Source organism: Canis lupus, chromosome 10 (genome assembly GCF_048164855.1).
Source record: "Canis lupus baileyi chromosome 10, mCanLup2.hap1, whole genome shotgun sequence".
Classification (NCBI taxonomy): Eukaryota; Metazoa; Chordata; class Mammalia; order Carnivora; family Canidae; genus Canis; species Canis lupus.
This window is the reverse complement of record NC_132847.1, coordinates 15,730,832-15,737,198: the sequence shown is the minus strand read 5'-3', so window position 1 is coordinate 15,737,198 and position 6,367 is coordinate 15,730,832. Positions and strand designations below refer to the sequence as shown.

At 41.4% G+C, this 6,367-nt stretch overlaps 1 long non-coding RNA gene across 2 annotated transcripts; it reads right to left on the bottom strand.

Moving 5' to 3' along the window:
* Nucleotides 1–1,003: 1,003 nt before the first annotated feature.
* LOC140640866 (uncharacterized) lies at nt 1,004–6,062 on the bottom strand. 2 transcript variants are annotated; one of them, XR_012037467.1, is made up of 4 exons: nt 5,816–6,062; nt 4,667–4,748; nt 3,602–4,201; nt 1,004–2,995 (listed from the first exon to the last, which is right to left on the bottom strand). It is a non-coding gene; the product is annotated as an uncharacterized lncRNA (long non-coding RNA). The 2 variants fall into 2 exon arrangements; XR_012037466.1 differs by having other exon boundaries at nt 3,602–4,748.
* Between the last annotated feature and the right edge of the window lie 305 nt (nt 6,063–6,367).

The window sequence follows — 6,367 nt, the reverse complement described above, 5'->3', positions numbered from 1 at the left end:
TCAGAGCCTTCCTTGGCTTTCAAACTGAAGTACTCTCATGCTTAGGGCAGTCCCTATCCACGTAGGTTCCAGGGCCTAGGTGGGCCACACCAGCTGGGACGGCACCAAGGGGAAATGTTCATTTCAGAGCTCCCCTGGGGCTTACCAACTTTTTTTCAGATCCACATTCCCTCCCCAATCCCACTTCCTCCCCTTTTCCTTTCATGATATTGCTTACACAAAAGCCTATTCCCTTCTAACGCTGTCGCAGTGTCTGCTTCCTGGATAACCCAGCCCAGGATAGAGAGCTTCCGTTGTCTTAAGTGTAGGACATTCTTCCCATTCTGATACTAAAGAAATGTTCACATCTACTTCTGTTCCTAGAAATGACTTGATTTTCATAGTTCAATTTTGTGTTCATCTGTAAATCATTTGGGTGTGGTATGAAGAGAGGATCCAACCTGACTTCTCTTCCTGGGTAGGTGGCGTTGAGTACCTCTGCCTCCTGGCCTCCATGCCCTTGTGGGATGCCCTCCCTTAGAGCATGGGCTGGACTTACTTGTTCAGTACTAAGTTGGAACTACCTGTACATCACATTCTTGGGCTCTTTGTTGTCATTCTCTTGGATCACTAGCAGTGGGGGAAGGAAGCAGCCAGACTGTGGGAAGCCCTATGGAAAGAACCACATGGTGTGGTGAGGAGCTCAGTCAATAGCACGAGAGGATCTGAGACTTGCTAGCTAACAGCCTGCAAAAAACTGAAGCTTGACAACCACCAGGTCCCTGAGCTTGAAAGCAGGTCTTTCAGCCCCAGTTGAGTCTTGAGGATAACTATAGCCCTAGAGGATAGCCTGACTGCCACCTCATGAGAGATGTTAGCAAAAAGTTAAGCTGTTTCCTCCAATTCAAATAAATGATGAGATAACACATTTGTATAGATTTCAGCTTCTACATCTTAATATAATTGGTTGTGTGGCAATAGAAAACTAATACACTCCTAAAGGAACAGTTACTACGTGCAGATTTATTTATTAAAAAAAATTTTTTTTGCTTACTTAAAAAACAATAAGTTAATTTCTCATACAGTTAATAATCCAGGACTAAAATGATAGTTCTGTCATCTCTGACAAGGGGCTCCCATTTGGGTGTCTCAGATAATTGTCTAAATCTCACCTTTTCCAAACTAGGAGGATAGGTGAAAAAGACCCAAAGGAATAGAAGCCCATCCTTTAAGGAGCAACACTTGGGAGGGATATACTGATTTCACTTATATCCCATTAGCCAGCCAGGCATGCTCCTATCTTAGGGTCTTTTCACTTGTTCCTCCTCCTGCCTGGACTCACGGTTTACTGTATGGCCTCCTTCACGTCGTTACTCAAATATCACATTCTTAGTTAGGTTATCCATAAACATCCTGTTCTAAACTGCAAACCATCTCCCTTGGTCTACCTTTCCTGTTTCCTTTATTTGATAGCAGTTTTTACATTTTAATATACTGAAGAAGTTGTTCATTGATGTTATTTACTACTTGCTTCTTCTCACCACCCCTGACCCCCCCACTGCAGAATATGACGACATTTGGTCCATTTCTTTGGCTGTTGAATCACAGCCTTAGAACAGCGTCTGGCAAATAATAGGCACACAATAAATATTTGTTGAACCATTTGTTGACTGAATCAAGAGAAATCATTATAAGCGTATTATTTATTTAGAATTTAGAAGGTAATTCCCGCAAGAGCTAAAAAAACAACAACAAAAAAAAACCCCAGAAAGATTAGAAGTTGCTGCAGGAAATGGGTCTGGGCATGGAGGGAGGTACAGGGGATACTTTTCTTTATAAACCGTCTTATACAATTTGATTGTTTTTATCAGGAGCATGTATCACTGTGATAAAAATTCTAAACGCTTTTAAATGCACCAGCATGGCTGGAAAATCATAGGATGCTAACAATGTAGGAAGGCTAGCCAACAACAATTTACTTTATAGTAAATTGCTCTAAATCTGTTTTGAGAGCAAACTATTGAATCTGCTAATGGTACATACAGATGGTACGGCACAATAAACTTCTTTTTGGTGTTGGGTGTAATTTTAAGTAGAATATCTTTTATCCGCTTATATGATCAAGCTTTATGTTACTACACTGAGTTCCACATATTTCACGACGAGCGTTAAATGTACATGGATGCCATCCTTCAAGGCTTTCTATAAAATGTGATTTCTTGACTTCTTAAATGTGGGTGGAGAAATAATAGAAATAATTTCCATACATGGAAAACTGGCCTATATGAATGCTTGCTGATTCCAAGCGCAAAATAGGGAAGAAAGGATACAAGTAACAAAAATAATTTTGTCTAGGGCTGCAAGTGACATATATTCAAACAATTGCTTTTTCAGAGTCCTCAGGCTTGTTTCTATTCCTTGTTTGCTGAGCTTTAGAGAAAGCTGAATCCCACCGTGGCAAACTGCCATCTTTGTCAGAAGCAAAGAGCTGTTTACATTCAAGGCACATAATAAGTGCAATGTGAAGTAAAAAACAGTGTGAGTTCTATTATGGCTGATTAGTCCATTGTACACTGTTACAACTAACATCTTCCTTGTGCTAAAAATAGTGGGAAGTCACAGGACCTCAAGCAGCATGATCCATCAGTACTCTACTCTTTCACAAGATGGCCAACAAAAGCTGCCTCTAACTTCCCAGCAACATAAAAGGGCCACTTATTCGCTTCAGTGTCCTCCAAAATATGTAGTTTATCTGAGCTGTTGGGAAACCTTTCAGAAAATGAGGTGCTGAGAACACACAGCTTCTTAAAAAAAAAAAAAAAAAAAGTGGATCTGTCTTCTCGATGGCTTCCTCTTCTTGCTAGGATGCTTGATATGAACATCATAAAAGCCCCTTGGTCGTCACCTTCCTCATGCCATCCGCTGCTTCTTAATCATAGTGACAGTGGGATCGACGCATATGTTGAGACACTGGCCACCAGTAGCCCAGATAAATAAATGAATAAAACGAGCCCATCTGTGTGGAACAGCAGGAGAAGGGACTGGTATGAGTACACTGAATCCCAGGTCATGTCATCACAAAGTCAATAGCCCTGCTTGTCCAAGGGGAGAAAACAAACTGCTTTCTCTTCTTTTGAAAGCCTGCAAGAATTTGCATGGCAGTAATCCTAAATCCAGAGGCAATCTATTAAGAACTCAGCATTACCCGATCCTGAGACTCAACTGATAAGCACATTCTCCCCCCACCCCCACCCCACAACACACACATTAATCCTCTTAAAGACTGTGCTAAGTAATGAAAGGGTGTGATGAAAGAGGCCCCCCTTTTTATTACAACCACATAAACTGCTTGCGTAAATGTTTCATTAACAAACGGCTGGGCCGGTATTTAATATCCTCTGCCTCCCTGCGCCTGGCCCCTTGGTCCTGGGCTCCTGGTACGGCATGACCAAATGTGTGATTTACACATGTTTAAGAGAAACATTCCCACACTTGAATGCTGCTCCATGACAAAAGGAGGGGAGGGGCCGAGAGAGAGGTGTTGAACCTATTGTAGACATTTTAATTTACAATTCTCCCCTTTTTATGGGCTTTAAAAGATGAATGACTTCCACCCACTTACCAGTTTATGTTTCATTTCTCAGTGTGCTTTTTGAGGGCTGGGCTCCTGGAAGTGCCCTTGGTCAGATAATTTGAGGCCAGTCCTTTCAGAGACAAAGTTAGATGTTCCAATACTCTCTGGGGGGGGGGGGGGGGTGGCAGGCAAGAATTCCAGTGTGTGTCCTCTGTGCAATGAGCTCCCTTCTGAACTTCACAGAGGCCCAAAGGGATGACTTGCCTCAACTCTGAATATGCCGCGGGTGCCAGAAAGTTCGTGGAAGTATGTTTCCTGTTTTGTCTTCATAGTCATGCGATCACAATCTGATGTTTTACATTTTTTAAGACTAATCTAGTAAATCCTAACAGGATGTCTGTAATATCTGATTTTTTAAAAATATGACCTTTCAGTACAATAAGAAACTCGCGTCTCAGACAAGCCAGTATGCCTGTGGCCCAGGCTGAATTGGTGAGTATCCAGTAACCGGATGGATGTACTGATGCAACTCCTAGATACAGATTCAGTCTCTTAAAGGCCTGGGTGAAGTTAAATCAGGATACAGTGAAGCGTCCACATGGTCCTCCTTGGCTGAATCCTTAGAAAATACATCTATGTTGCCTTTCCCTCCAAGAAAATGTTGAAAAAATTAATATATAAGAAAACCAAATACAAAGGTAGCCTCTTCTTTATATAAATGTCTTGGCCCCGGGTTGTCGTGCATTTAATTTTGGTTTACACTGAGCATCTGGCCACAGTTGGGGTTACTCGGTTTGGGGAAGCGCCCCATTGGGGTCAGTGTGTGTAGCAGTGTGTCTCACTGCAACCACTGTCTGGTTTCAAAGTGAATAGATTCATTTAGATCAACAATGCCCTGGGGGATAAATACTTAAATGTATTCAACCTTAGAAGAGCTGAACACATCAATACCTTCATAAAGCCACTTTGATTTGTATTGACTCTGGTTGTGCTGCTAATTCATATACATCATTGTTTACTTCACGGAGCTTTTAACATGACTTTTGATTTATAGAAATGGTGATTCAATTTCTACCAAGAAGTGGTAAGCTCAGACCTCCCCCAGCTTCTTACTTTCTCTCTGATGTGACAAAATTGAAAGAGGAACTCTCTTGTCACAGCATAAGTAAATTGCCATCCAACAGTTTATGTGCACCTTTAAAAAAAAAAAACAAAAAAACACAAACTTTCATAGTAACGGGTAATAGCAAAATAGATTGTCCAAATAAGGGCAATCAATTATCTAAGCACATTATTAATGTGTTCGCAGCAAAACTATTGATTTTACACTGGGACTATCTACAGGCTGGATGTATTTCCCAATCAGAAAATCTTGTGTTAGGCAAAAGAGAAAATTCACCAGATGTGGACATGTTCTGTTGTGTGTTTAGTGCCAAGCTTTGAGAGGCTTTTATTTACAGGAATCACTTGGGCACTTTGCAAAGCTCCATAAATAACATACCCTGTTCTGTGCAAATAACGCAACCTCCATTTGGTAAGAGTTTTAGTTGTGTTTGTTTCATGCCACGTTAAATGGAGGCTCTAAAAATTCTTTTCTAGGAGCTCATCTGTTTCTCAGCCGCCAAAATAAATGGCTTTAGACCAAACTAAATGGGCTTAAGTGACCAGAACTGGATTCTGCTTTGTTTATTGGTTGGGTTTCCAGACTTAAAGGGGGATTGAAATATTTCAGATTTTCTTGTGTTTCAAATCTCATCCAGAAGCCCAGCAGAACAGAGCTGTGGGTTTCAGCAAGGCAAGTGTTCATTGCTCTAGAACCGGTGTGAAAATGTTTAAGCAGACACAGAATTCAGACTAAAAGAGGACAAAATGGTGATGGATAGATAAGGATGGGCCTGAACACAACATATCTGTGGCTCAGGAAAAATTCACAGTTCTGACGGAGATAAACTTAGAAAGCCTCGAGACAGCCCAGACTCGTCAGCATCTCACAGTTAATTAAAGAAGTGAGTGAAGGCATCAAGGCTTTTGCTCCCTTCTGCCTGAATAATTCACCGCCCGTATCCATTATTAAAACCTGTTACTTCACCACAATGATTCCCAGCTCGAGATGGATTGGCCTCAGAACCAAGAGATAAATTGTAACAAGGCCTACAGCTATATTAATAAATTGAAATGAACATTTATTTGCTCATCTAATTAGAACTGTAGTTTTTCCAAATAGTGTAGTAATGCATTACCTTGACAGGCAGCACTACCTACCTTTTGTGTGATAAAATGAACAGGAGGGCTTTGCCCCAGATTTGGGGTTTCTCTGCATAAAAAGTTCTTTGGTCTCTGCTGTTCTTTTAAGCCATTCATTTCAGCACTGTGCTCTGCCGATCCTATCTCGCCAGGATTGATGGGAGCTTAGCTTTTGAGGTACTTCGTCAGAGGGCTGCAAAGAATTGTGCATACGGAACGTGCATTCTTCTTTTGTCCTGTGTCTCTTTTTCAAGTGTTGCAAGGAGGAAAAAGAGAGGAGTTTAAAGATTTTCCCCACCCCTCCCCATCTCTCTTCCCCTTCATTAAGATTACAAAGCGTTACAGCTCAGAGGTTCAAAGAACCTGTGCTCCGTGGTTGATTCCTGACTCAGTCACTAACTTGTACACAACCTCACTTTATTCCTCTGGAAAAATGAAGACAATGGCACCCACGTCTGCAGGATCCATAGGAAATTTAGAGAGAATGCCTGGAAACCCTAGTAGGTATCTAATCAGTGGGAAGTGCTATTACTGTTGAGCAATTCTTGCCCTTCCTTGTCTGCAAATTAG